The sequence below is a fragment of the Poecilia reticulata genome, linkage group LG3, assembly GCF_000633615.1.
Source record: "Poecilia reticulata strain Guanapo linkage group LG3, Guppy_female_1.0+MT, whole genome shotgun sequence".
NCBI lineage: Eukaryota > Metazoa > Chordata > Actinopteri > Cyprinodontiformes > Poeciliidae > Poecilia > Poecilia reticulata.
The window spans coordinates 20,820,557-20,835,404 of NC_024333.1; the positions used below are offsets into that span (position 1 = coordinate 20,820,557).

Sequence of the window (14,848 nt, forward strand, 5' to 3'; positions counted from 1 at the left end):
TTTGCCAACAGTTTCATGTTTGATGCAAATAAATCAGGCTCAACTTTTTGTTTGATGTGTAAAAAGAAATCTGAAAAATAAAATAAAAGACGTGGATTTTGTCAGTCAAATGTGTGAGGGCTCATTTGAAGCCATATCAGCCCACAAACACCTGGACAGAAGCTTTATGTTTGTGTCTGATTCTAGTCAAAATTGAATTATAACCACTAGTTTCAATTTACTTAATTGAGATTGTATGCAAGACTAAAACAAAGTAGCAAAAAACTATGAAAAAGGAGGAAAATAATCAATGGTTTATTTTTTTTTATTTTTTATAAATAAAACACGTTGAAGTGTAGCAGGCATATTTAAAAAGCTCTCTTTAGTCTAACACCACTGAGAAAAATCAGATGTGACCAAATACCTTCTGAAATCATCCAGTTGGTGAACAGAGTTCATCTGTGTGTGAAGTTGTTGTTGACAAAATGTGAAAAAGATCAAGGAGTAGCGATAGCTATGGAAGGCAAAAAGTATAAACTCATACCAACTACCATATCTGTTTATTTATGGGGTGATTCTGATCTGCTAAAACAAACGTGATGAGAATAAATGTGGATACCTGTTGGCGTCCCAGTTCCACACCTTCCTGTTTTCACAGTTGTAACTTATCCGCACGACATCAGACATGGCAACGTTATGTATTCTGACTTGAAACGTTAAACCCAGCAACTTACAATTGAGCTCAGGTCTTTTTAATCTGCTGGTTCCTGCTTTTCAAGTATGCTGGCATGAAAATGAGCCGTTGCTTTTCTTTTCCAAAGCAAAGCTTCACAGCCAACACCACATGCTTCTTCATGCCTATTTATAGTCATGTTGGCACGCTCGCATAACAAAAGGAGGAGACGTCACAAGGGGTCAGTTCAGTCAGACTTCAAACAGGCACAGAATCTCAAGCAGAAGCTTGCTGTCTGTCTGGCCACAAAATGTGACACATATTTCTGCAGACGCATGCGTCAGAGTCAGCCGCGTGTTTATGCTGCGTTTCTGTTTGTGTGAGCGTCTGCGCGCGTGTGTGTGCGAATCTCGGCAGCGATGGCAGTTTTTGTGCGGCAGACACTTGCGAGTGTAATTTACACCACAGAGTATTCTCGTAAAAGTCAAAGAGGCCAACACATTGTCCTGCTCCGCTCTGTTAACTCGCCTCATTGGGTGTTTGACTGGATGCACAAGCCACTGAAACAAACGCCAAAATCACAGACTCCCGTCTGAAAACGTAAAACAAGACCTATCCACATTCGGTAACTAGCATAGAGCTTGTTTATAAAAAAAGACCCAGTGCATGTTAAATATAATAATATTGCCTTTGTCAACATTATTTTAATGATGTGATTTTACTTTTACGTTCCAACCTGTGAGTAGGAGACAGAGTCTAGGCTGCAACCCTCAACCGTTAAGATGTGTAACCTCACCAAGAGAAGGAGATTCTGGATACAAGCAGCTGGATTGAGATGCTAAATGCCCTAAAGTCAGGATGAAGAACTCATCCAAAAGACTCTTTTTAGCTACAAAGTCAGCTGAGTTTTTCCACTTTTCAGTAAAAACACTACTTTGTTCTGGGCGTTTTTAGACACGCATTCTCTTCTATTTTAAGCGGGTGATATTTCCCATCTGACACAGCTAATAAATCCCAGTTGTCCAGCCGCACAGAAGTGAGTAACAGCTCGTCCCTCTGCATTTCTATTATCAGACTGCTGTCGCCTAATATGTCAAGCTACTCACTCTGATAGGAAAGACAGACCACCTGCTGTATATTTAGTAGCTTGAGCGTTTTTGTGGATTTCTGATGTGTTTTACCACTGAGTAAACAAACCAAAAAAATAAAATCACTCAGCTTGAAGTGAGCAGCAGGAAAATAGGTTTATTCCAGCTGCAGCTGTATGTTAAAACATAGAATATGTTAAAACATAGAATATGCTGCTGGCTCTGTTTCCCATTCGTAAATCTGCTTAAATTATGCATTCAAATAGTGACCTAGATAATGACTTTATCCTCATTAAAACTTTAATACCTGGATTAAAGTCATTCAAATATTGACAGCATGTAATTTACTTTATAGATATAGGAGAAACACTAAGAAAATGACAACCCCAGATGAAATAAGAACTGCAAATGTGACATGGCCATGTTACCTGTTAGCCATCCTTGATAAACATGAACATCCAGGTGTGTTTTGTGCCCAGCTGTTCCTGTATGCAGGCAGAGACCCGCTGTAAAGGTGACCTCTGAACACGGATCGAACCAAGGCGCATTAGCATAGCTGGGACAACAATTACATTCAATACACTTTCTTTGAATCTACTTAACCGTACCCTTCAAATCAATCCGAGTCAGAGTAGAGAGCAATTTACTCTGAATGATGATCAATAGTTGTACGGCCATGAACTGCAAATAATTTGTATATCGATGGGAAGAACGGGGTCATTAGGAACAAACAGCTAATTTTCTCTTGTGATCATTGTGACTTCAGAAATTATTTTTGTTTCTTTACAAGAGAAATCATTTTATGATTTGGTTTTATTTCTGCCTCACCGTCGATGATCCTCTTGACCCTCCAAATGCGCAGGGTGATGATGAGGCTGATGGCGTCCCAGGGGCTGCTGGGCCCATTGGCCACTGTGGAGGCCACCATCGGGGCCAGAGAAAGCACAATGACAGCACCATCAAACACCTGGGGATGTAAACACAGACATATTTACAATTATGACAAAAAATAAAAATAAAAGTGACTTCAGCGTTAAGCTGCATGAATAATTAGAAGTTGAATGTGATGGTAATATGTGTTGTGTGTTTGTGTGTAAGGTAGCAGGGTGTCAGGAAGAGTGACCCTAAACATAGAATCAGAACCACAATAGAATGATTTAGATAAGGATCCATTCAAAGTCCAGATGTAAATCCCATTGAGAATATGTGCATTGTGACGGTGCTTGGGTTATTTTGGAAGGTACAATGGGTGTTACAGAGTATCTGATCTATGTAGCCAGAGGACAAGCAGAGGAGTTTACAGAGAATTGGAGACCTCTGGTAAACTCTATCCAACATCAAGGAGCACAGTCCTTATTTGTGCTTGTATAGCCTTTGTGTTTGTTAGTTTTTGATGAAATAATAAAAAAAAAAACTGGGTTGGTAAAATAAAAGGAAACTGTTTTATAAAAAGGAAACACACCATTGTAATATAGGGCAAAGTTTTTGCTGGTGAACCAGTACTGACCTCCACTTTGTTTTCGATGTAATCCCAGATCCCAAGCACTACAATTCTGAAGACAGTCTGACGGAGACAAAACGACAAAGAGAAACTTTAAAGTAGAGAAGCCACAGGCAATGCTGGCATGTCTCAAAAGTCCTTTTCTTCTTCTCAGTCTTTTTGAGTTGGCATCACACCAAGCAACTTTTGTCAGATTTTGCCTGCATTCATTTCTAAATGTATGTTATTACCAAATGAAGAGGAATTATAGCTAAAAATCAAGCTAGATAATATATAAAGAAACTGGACTCGGTCAATGAGGCAAAATGAAATTGGGAGAAAAGAAAGCACCAGATGGTGACACTTACTGATTCTTCCTTAAGCTAGAGACAAAATTAAAGATGTAGCCAAATATACAAATCACTGTTGTTTCTCTGACTGATCGTTTCCATCACAATTTTTTGTCTTCTTCTTTATTTTTCACTAGACAGTAGAAATTTAATTAAAGCTGACGGACTTTGCAAAAATGACAGCTGTTTTTATGAACGAGTAAAAATGAGACAAAAAAATAGGCAGGTGATTAAATTAAATCAGATTTAGTTTCATTAATCTAAAATGACTAGACATGTCGGACAAAATAGACAATAATAAAATTCTGCCAGTGGAAAACATCAGGATATCTGATATTTTTTTGTATTTTGTACAAAATAAACATCCTGTTCAGAAATTTTGTTTTAGGTTCAACTTGGTTAAATGTCAGCATCCTGAGCCTCTTCTTTCTTCAGATAATAACTTGCTTGCACTGTTGACGACAGGCCCTTAAGCACTCTTAATGTTAGGCAAGTTTAACTATCTGAGCACAGATTACTGCATATGGACAATTTCTGCTGCAATCAAATGAAAAATAAGGTGTTACTGTGATCCAGACGGGTCTTACCTCTGAAAAGAAAAGCGACAGGATGATAAGGCTGATCCAGTGGATGATGGTGGCGAATTGAAACGCATTGGAAACTGAAGGATGAGGAATCAGGTGAAAAATATTTTAGTTGTAAAGAAGCAATCCTATTTTGACACACAACTCATGCATCCCAGAAGAAGTTTAAAATAAACGAAAAAAAAAAAAAACTGCCGATTTAATATCTGAGAACTCATCTACTAACTTGCAGCACTGATCACACCTCACAGCCCACTACATTCTTCTCTTTGTCTTGCTGGAGTGGCAGTGGACTTAAGACCACATTACAATAGATTTAGAGAGACTGAAATCCAACAGTCTGTGCTTTAAGACTCTGGTCAGGCCTGGATGCTGGCCAGTAATCAATAGAGATATGCTGGCAGCCAGTGACAAGAGACTTTGTTCATTATCACCTCTCTGCATGAGTCTACATCACAATAATTCAACCATCCAGCTCTGCTGTGACAGACAGACCATAAACCCGAAATTGGTGACAGCGAAATGTTAATTATGAAAATAAGGGCATTCTCTTTGCTTTCTCTTTGTTTTAAATAGTGCTTTCTGAAAGATGGATGTGTGGGAAACCAGAGGTTGAGTTAAGAATGACAAATCGTGGTTAAAGTAGCAAATCTTCCCCGTAGCAAGACAGAAATGTATAGAGCAAAACGGGACAAATCAAATTCTTACACTGTAAGAGTTTGGTGTCTATGAGCAACTCCAAAGACAGAAAAAGCACCACCAGAATAACACAGGCCACCAGCACACAGTTGAAGCCAGCACTGAGCAGGCAGACCTGCCACAGAGCCACTCGACGCCCACAGCAAGGCTTCAGCCAGTTGGACCTACGAGAAATGGAAAGATGGGTGGTGGGCAAGTTAAAACTTTAAAAATATCACCAGCGTTTCACATTTTGTTTGAGCAATTTGAATACAAAACAGAGATTGTAAATCGGTCGGACACAGATTAAACATAAAAGATTACACATCATCTTAAAAAAAATAAAAAATAAAAAAAAGCAAGAATTACATATTTGCTCTTATTAGCATCCACCCATATCACCGACTTGACGTTTTAGGTGCTTTGCTTGAAGTTCCAGACATGACCAAAAGAGGGCGTCAGTTTCCAGCCATGAAAGGTGACGTTTGTTCAAATTCAGGCGAGGTTTGGGGTTGACAGTCAGAGCGAACGGTGGTCAGAGACGCCATTGACAGAGAGAGGGACAGTGAGGCTCTGTGAACCACTATTTTCACTATCAGCGCTGTGACCAGAATACCGATGGGCTTCTTTTTACGTGGCGATGAAGGAAGTCCCTGTAGGGGATAACGCTGAGAAGGAAGAGTTTTCTGCTTCACACAAATAGAGCCTCAAAACAGAAGACTGACTGCATTATACAGAAGAAGGAGAAACCGATGTGTRAATTGTTTTTTTTAAGGGAACTTGCTTTCCGATTATTATTACTATTAGACACATTATAAAAACTGAAAACAGACCAAGTTATTTTGTGATTACCGGGCACTGATAGATATGGTAATTATGCAAACATTAAATTATTAAAGTGTCTGAATCCTGTTCTGAAATAGTAGATTGTTTCCACTGACTCGTACATATCAGCTACAAGGGCCGACAGCCGGAGCCGAGAAAAACAATGCCTCTTTTCCAGCTTTCCAGCTGGAATGGAAAGTTGGCTCTGCCCACTACCTTTCCCATCTCCCCATGGTCTGGCATGGATGAGGCAGAGTTTGGCAGAGCGTTTCCCTCCTCTGATCATGTCTTCATTCCTTGGCATGGTGCTAATATGAGCTGCAATGGTGGCAAAATGGCTGCAGCCTCCGAAATGATTTTACACCACATCATGGAGGAATGTGAACATTTCACTCAGAGTAACAGTAGAACTATCAAAGCGCTTAAAAGCCACGTTTAAAGACGTCTCGGATCCTTCCAGTAATAATTTAAGTTCCAACACTTAAGTTTTGCTGCAGGGCTTAAAATGACTGGAATTAACTAAATTAATCAATCCATTAAAAAAGATTTTTACTCTTTTTTACAATAAAATATAAAGTAATAATCAAAAGTAAGAGGTAGTTGAAGACTGGGTATTTTTTTCTAAAGTAGCATAAAGACAATGTTTGGTTTGCAACCACGCAACACAATTGCAAAGTGCTCAAACTTGACTTTAGCACATCTGACATTTATTGTAGATGTTTTGTAAAATCTCTTTTTATTTTATAATAAAGAAACTATTAAAAAATACCAGTTTGCAAAAGCAGGCATTTCCATAAGTTATGGTTCAGTCAAATTTCACCGTCTGATTGAAAGCCCTTCATGGTCTTTGACTTTTATCAAGTTATTTAATGCTTCATACCACTGCTGGAAGGCAGAAAAACTACAACTATAAAACTCTGGAGGAAGAGGAAGTGATAAAAATAAAATACGGTCCCCGCAGAACTTTATAAAGGTTAGAATCTCCTCTAGCTTTGATAGATCCATTGATCACTATGAAGTACAGCAAGTAGCAACAAACAACCTAAAGCAGGGCTGTGGTATAGATCTATTTTCTGGGTTATTTTACAGAGCCTGTTTATAATATAAATCAACAGAACCATCACCACTGTGCACTGAGGCCATGGGTGAAAGATTTTTATTTCTTTTTTTCTTTTTTACTATTCTTGATTTAATCTTGAGGTTTTTCGCTTTTATTTAAAATTCTTATTATTATTTGAAGATCTCTAACTAAAGTCACTCCTGCCTGGGCTGCTAGTTAGCATTTTGATCCTAAAAAATGCTTATATTCAAATAAATGTTAGTATTACCCAGCATTTATTAGGGCTCTGAATAAATTTAAGTGTCCACTTTTAGGCCAGTTTTTCACCAAAGCATCACTAATATTGTTTTGTGAAGAGACAAATTTGTTTTTCAACTTTTCTTAGTTTCTCTTTATACAGAAAATTTGTGGCAGAATTTGTATAAAACACAACTGATGTCAATGTAGTACAAATGTTGCCATTGTCTTGTACTCAAAGGCTGTTTTGTTTCGTCTTCAATGGGCAATTACCTGAGGAGTTTTAAACATGGTGACAGCACTGTTAGAAGAGGTAAAAGAGATGAACAAAACATAGTTTTTTTGCAATGAACGATTTAGAAATTTAACACCAGTGAGAAAGACAAATTTATACTCCAACATGCGGCCAATTAAAATGATGTAAATTTGGATTTCCGCTGGTTAGCTTGGAGTAACATTTAGGTTTAGTTAAGTTGGTCTAGCTGGTTCTGTGTTTTGTGTTTATCATCCTCTCTGATCCTTCTGTAGCTTGTGAAATATCATCATCAGTTAACACTTACGACAGTAGCATGACTTTAGTGCTGCACAGCTTTTCTATCAGCTGTTTTCATCATCTGACAACCTTAAAATAGAAAAAATATCCTCCATTTGGCTGTGGTATGGCTTTTTTCCTCAGGACTTGAGATATGCTGGGATGTTGAGTATATGAGTTCAGATAATAAGCTGTACAAGAACAACTGTTTGTTTCTTTGATTTTGATCTCTTTTAAAAAAGAGAAAAAACACTCCACCATTTTACAGTCACACTTTTTTCTATACCATATTACAAAAATATTTGCTTGTCTAACTTCACACTTGTGACCTAGAAAAGTTTCTACAAGGTTTAGGAGTGTGTTCCTGGGAATATGTGACTATTCTTCCAGAAGTGTATTTGTAAGGTCAGACGCTTAAAGCCTAAATCTTAAAGCCTAAATCCTAGTCTTATTCCATTTAATCTTGAATCTAATCTTGGGATGAAGGCACGACTCTCTGCAGGCCAATCAAGTTCTTCCACAGCTTAACTTGTTCGTCCATGTCTTTGTAGACCTTCACTTTCTTGCACTGGTTTATCTGAACAAGAGGGTCCATCACCATGTTTTAGCAAATCTCCCATCTTTACCAAACATTACACTTGAAATATTGCATTTGGGCTCCTCTTGTTCTGCTGGCAACTGCCAAACCCATTCTCCAATGTTCAGATTGACTCATCCATTAGAGTAATTGACAGAAATGTGTGATTCATCAGTCCAGATAGCACAACTACACTGCTTTGGTGTCCAGTGGCAGAGTGTTAACACCACTGCATTTAATGCTATCCATGTAAGGCTTGGGTTGCCCATAAAAAAGCCATTCCACAAAGCTGTCTACAAGCAGCTACTAAGCTAACCTGAAGGCCATATGAAGTTTGTAGCTATTAACAACCTGCATACACTGCACTTTAAAATTCACCAACCATACTATGGGATTTACGTGATTTACCACTTTCTGGTTGAATTGCAGTTGTCACCAATCACTCCCACTTCATTAAACCCTCCAATACCAGTTCACTGTGGAACATTGGGTAGCAAGGAAATGATGACTGTTGGCTTCCTATCATTTTACCTTGCTGGAATTCATTTAGCAGTTCTGAAAGCGACCTATTCTTTAACAAATGTTTGTAGAATGAAGAGGTGCTGAATTTCATATGTGGCTAAGAAACTGACTGGAGCACATGTATGTCATCATTTGGATTGATGAGCAAAAATCATTGGCAATTTACTGTACAAGAACTAATAAAACACTGACATGATTTCTGTCCTCATTTTCAGAACATCTCGCTGTTTTGTCCCTCAGACTGTCAAAATGTGTAATGTATGAATCTTGCCAGGTACAGAAAACCCCTCAAAACACAAACTGATGTGTGACCATCTGACTACAACCAAATTAAAGTCGACCTTGACTGAATACAGGACAAATGTTCCGTCAGATTACATTGCTTCAGATTAAAATAATCAAAGGTTCTCTGTGAGCTGTTCCTTGTATCTATTTAGCATACACATATGAATCTATTTAATAATATATGTCTGTGTACCTAACTGACACCGATAAATTCCCAGACATTCACAGCAAGCACTGATCCGAATACGCTTACAACAGAAGGCGGTATCCGATTTTTTTAAAATTTGAGTTGAGTAAATTTAGTGTGAATTTTAAAGGGTGACTAAATAAAAAGAATTTGCAGGGAAAAAACATACTCTCAATAAAAGAAACTTGCAATATGTAACTGAATAGTAAAGATTTTGTCTGAGGCTGGCAGAAAGCAGAATCGTTTAAAACATGAGCAGTTTGTCTCTCTACTAGATGGGCCTGCATCCGTCACTGTGGCAGAGGACTTGAGAAGATAACAGGAAGGCAGGTCAGAGTCTGAGAGAGGTTCTGCACTCTAATTAAATCAGAACAAATTGGCTCAGCCAGGTGAGAGCCCTATGCGAGAGCATTACTCGGAAAAGGAGGATTTTAGCATTCTAGTTTTTTTATTTTTTGAGTACAATAATAAGGCATGCAGCATGTTAAGAGAAATCAGCTGCATGTTTTGCAGCAGTTTTTGTTTTTACTGGCTATTCACCTCATTTCTTCATATTTTCATGCAGAAGTTTCACTAAATACATGTAGATACAAAACACACCCATTAAGTCATGTTGATGGGATCAAATTAAACCTACATTTTGCAACGCATTGCAAAATCTACCCACATATCAGGGTAGATACGTGGGTAGATATCCACATATCTACCCAATCCTTGTTTAAGGATGAATCATTAAACAAGGATTCATCCTTGTTTAAGGATGAATCCTCTTAAACAAGGATGAATCCTGCCTTATGTGACATCCTGGACCTATTTTTGTGAAGGTATTGGGACAGCAAATTGTTTATTTATTTATTTATTTTTTTTATGCTACCAGGTTGTTATGATTTCCTTTTTAATTTGATTTAATATGATTTCTATATTAGCTTTATTTTGTTGCGCAATCTGAGTAACACAAACAGCTTTTTTCCGTGAGAATGCAATGTTTCTTACTCTAAATATACATAAATATGGGTGGACTTTACTCCATGAATTCCTATAATTTAAATATGGACAGTCTTTGAGGTGAGATGCTATTTGCTTGGTAGGGCTATTTTAGGAGTAGGTCTCTTCTTGCGTCTATATTCAGAATTAACAATGAACAAATTTAGTTTTGCATACATTCAGTACCCGTAAAATAGCTATGAATATACCCGACAGGTCATTGAAATACAACACAATTCATAATTCATATCAATTAATCATGCAGGTTGTAAATACTGGAAAAAGTCACAGTGCGAGTAATGTTCAAAACATTGCGCCACAGAGCCAAATTCTTCACAAAATGATGCATTGTTATTTCCGAAATACAAGTTTGGACCTTTGGCACAAAAGCTGGTAGGTGGTACACGATAGGAGGACTTGTTTTTTCCTGTTGCTTTCTACAAATTTAGATAAACCATCTGGTGTTGGTGCCTAACCATGGACTCCTTTCACATTTGGACCAGTCATACCAACAACATATGCTTCTGTCTCAGCGTCTGGCAGCCACACACCCATCACTGGGATGGGATGTGACATCACTCCGCTGCTCAGGTGTTAACTTGTAATTTCAATCAATGGCACAAGGTGGTTTAATGAGCCAATATGGCAACTTGAAAAGAAAATTAATCAAAATTACATAGTGAATATTTTGTTAATCCAAATTCCCTGTTTTCAGACAGTAAGACAGTCTTGCTGATCATAATCACTTATTGAACATTTTGAGTACAACCACAGGTTTAGTTCAGACTTACAGTTGATTTACAGAGTTTTCCATTCGACCTGACAGAACTTGAGATATTTCGTAAAGAAGAATGAGCAAAACGTCTTGTCTGTTTATCTGCAAAACTCATAAAGACAAAACCCAAAAGATTTAAATCTGTAACAGCGTCAAATGTTGGTTCTGTAATGTACTGACTAATCAGGACTGCTTAGAGTGCTAAAGCTGAGATGCTTTGAACGTGTGAAGATGAAGACGCTGGATATATTGGACAATAAATATTAATAATGAAGCTCCCAACAAAAAGGGGGAGGAAAAAAACAAAGACCACATTATTTATACCTCCCAGCCTCTAACTGTGTGCTCGACCACAAACCATGTGCTGCAAAAGTTTCATCATCTATACACACACCGCTAGGGTTCACTTGTAAACTAAGTAAGAAGTCATTTAAATAGCTGGTTCCGCAAACAAAAAGGCCCCAGATTGCTTCGCATAATGGTCCCAATAAAGTATGCAACAACAAAAAAATACAGAAGAACAAACCAAAACAAACACTCATGAAAGCTCAAGTTCAGATAAAAGCTTATTGGATGCAAAATGTCTTCAGCTGCTTGTTAAAACCTCCACAATCCAACTGGCACAAAAATAAAGACAGTGCATATCGAAGTCTGGAGGCTACTGTTTGGAAAGGCTGGTATCCTGAAACAGCTGTGGCAGCCAATGAAAGGTTCTGATTAGATTACCTCCAACAATGAGATGAGTTGATGCTACATCAATCAAGAACATAAGAGAGTAAGTATCACTTTAAAATGTGAAGGTTGAGGCCAAGATTTTGATAGCTGTGGTGCAAATTCTGTGCAACCATTGAAGTTCCAGTTTCAAGACACAAATGCAGGAACTGTGGTTCCTGAGACAAAATATGTAAGTAGGGGAAAATGTAAAGACAAGTAAGACAAGGATTGTTGGGGTTTTTTTTGTCTTCTGTTAATTATCTGGAACCAGGCGTTAGCATAGTTCAAGCAGCTCACATTCACAGATGCGGACAGGTATGTTGAGGTCTTAAGGGTTAATGGATGTAGTAATGGAGAACATGCTGAGGGCTGTTGAGCATCAGGGGGCAAGAATCTCGTAGGGCGATGCCTAATGGGAGCAGGTCAGAGAGGTATATCTGYGAAAACCAAAAACCAAAAAAACCCTTTACCAGACRAGCGATGAAAAATTAGAGAGAGAAAAAAGAAAAGAACAGAGTAAAAAACAGAAGCAGCTTGACGACTAAKGGGTGTGTGGGCGGACATGAAAGTGCTGAACACAAGCCCACGCCACCTTGGTCCTTCCAGGGTTTTTGCTAGACAGGAAGATGGATGGGCCCAACTCTAATAATAACTACACTCCACTTACCATGGCGCCAAAACTGCTAACACTGCAGCTGCCCCCTGATGCTACCTAAAACAACCACCTCCCACAATGTCGCCCACTTTGCTCCTGATGGGAACATTCTGTTTGGCAACACAGCGGTCGTGTGCTGGAAATCTCCAAACCATCAACTCTTTTACCCGCTAAATGAAATAAATCTGAACGACACAGGTTGCTTTCTCGGATCTAGCGTTGTGTGGTGCTGACAAGTCCGTACAACTGAATACAAGTCTGTTTACTTCTTCACTGTTTATTTCTGTTTTTATTTTTTAATTTTCTCTCTTTCTCACTGTTTATTTCTGTTTTTATTTTAATTATGTAAAGCACTTTGAAATGCCTTGCTGCTGAAATGTGCTATACAAATAAAATTTGATTGATTGATTGATTGAAGTCAGTGTGAGTCTGGGTACTTGCTTAAAGAAGCCAGGACAGAATATGACAGAATATAAGTAGAAGCGTGGATACGGAGACAATCTGAAAAAAACCAAAACAAAATACAAAACACACAGAGGTGGTGAAAAAAAAAGCTTTTTTTTTTAAATATGCAGAGGCATCAGTAAGGGAGTACCATTGTTCCTAATGAGGTGTGACAGCCCAGTATAAACTGGAATATGAAGTGAACCATGATTACAGAGGATTAGATAACAACCACTACGCAGCGCAGTTAGAAAGCTTTTTAGGCCTGGCCTTGTTTTCTGCCTCTCTTTCTCTGTGTGTAAATCCTCAGAGTGCCGCATTTCTGCTCACGCATAAAAATATACACGTGTGGAGGAGAGACGGGGGGAGGACGAGAAAAACGGGTTGCATATGAGTGACTCCTCTGCCACTACAAGGAGCGAGGGCAGCAAATACACTGGAGATAGCCGTAAGGTCAGCTCTGCCTTCGCAGCGTTACAGGTCATGATATGCAAACATGCCTGACAGAAGGTGCTTCATCACACAGCAGCAGCTTGAAGTCCTTTCTCTTGATTAATCCTCCCTGCTTGCTCCCTTCTTACAAACCATGATGCCAATTATGCAAAAAAAAACAACTGCTGCAGTTCCTCTTTATGTTACTATTTAGGGACTAAGCACTAAAATTGAATGGTTTCACAACTTTAAAATAACCGACACAGTTTCTAAAATAAACTAAAAAGACAAAACGCGTCAGTTAAATCTGCTTTTTTTTTGGCATATACCTTTTCTTCAGAGTGGTTAAATGAGAAAACCTGCTGACAGCAGCTTATTCCCAAACTACCACTGAAAATAATTCCCACCTGTCACCCAATGAGCCATCACTGAGTTGATGAAACACCTGTACTGCGTTTGTGACACTCACTTTCAGAGCTATCATCATGCCTCACCATTCTTGTGATGCTTTTGCCTTTGCCTCATCGAGCCAATGAGCCAGTGGTTGAGTATGTGTATGTTCAGAGGTGGAGGCAGATGGATGCCAGCAATGAATGGGGCAATCCACTTTCCCAGGTGGAGTCAGCAGAACAGCCAAAACATTCCTCATCCGTATAAATGTTCATTTTCATAGCTGTGAATTGCTAACCAACTGTTGCTGTCGTTCTTCCTTTCAGCTTTCCTTCATCGCTCTGCTAGTCAATATATAGGGTTAATTATAAGGGTTAATTCCCTCTGCCCCAAAGGTGAGTTTAGCAATCCTTCACCCTGGGAGATGCACTCCAGCTTCCTCCTATTGGCATTCTGAAAGCAGGGGGCGGATCGAGAAAAATATTTATGGGGTGGCAAGAGGGTGGCAGGGATATTTTCAGGGGTGGCAGCATATGCCAGTGTGTGTGTATATATAGGGGTGAAAGTAGTTTTAAATTCTTGGGGGTACTATGACAAAGAAATATATATAAATACATATTACTTCTATGTGCTTTGGAGTTTCTGTGCTGATTATTTTTTTGCGAAGCAATAAAAGCTGGTAGCTCTTGAATTGCTACAAGATAAAGCTGTTTTTCTCTCAGCCCACTGGCTGCAATGTTGACACCTTGAGATGCCATGAGACCTAAATCCTGAACATCATGGCATGGAGTGCATCCCAGTTTTCCATGTCTGGCATATAACCATTCATTTAGCTTTTAAACTGGTTATATTGATCCTGTGTCCAGACAGTAGGCCTATAGCATCACAACCTGTTTGTTCAGAAGATCCTGCAGCTTTCACTTCTCTTCCTAACATGGTGCCTCCTCACCCTGACCTTTATAGATCCACTGTTGAAAATGAGGCTCTAACATTCACAAATGACAGTGAAATAAAATCCAGTCCAACATCTGGTTTGAGGTGATTCCTCCGGAACCTGTTGGAGGAAAAATATCCCAACTTCAGAAGATGAGCTTTAACCTAACAGAGCTCTGTGGTTCCTCCTGTCAGTATGAGAGTTGAAAAAGGTTATTATTTTGGAGAAAATCTCATCAACATCAATATTTCCACTAAATAAGAAGCAAAAAACTAAATTGTTTGATAAAGGACAAGCCTCTCAGGCTCTGAGCTCGACCGCACCAAACTATATTTTATATTAGAGAATTAATTTAATTTCACATAATTATTGCAGAAGCCATTTGTTTGTTAAATACTTCATGAAACATATATACCATGTTTGATGTTTGTTAGTCACAAAGAACAAGGTAATTAGTCCAAGT

The 14,848-nt window shown here is 38.6% G+C and overlaps 1 pseudogene; it reads right to left on the reverse strand.

The window, feature by feature from the left end:
* Positions 1–14,848, reverse strand: part of LOC103462591 (transmembrane protein 266-like) — a 34,704-nt pseudogene that overhangs the window by 7,193 nt on the left and 12,663 nt on the right.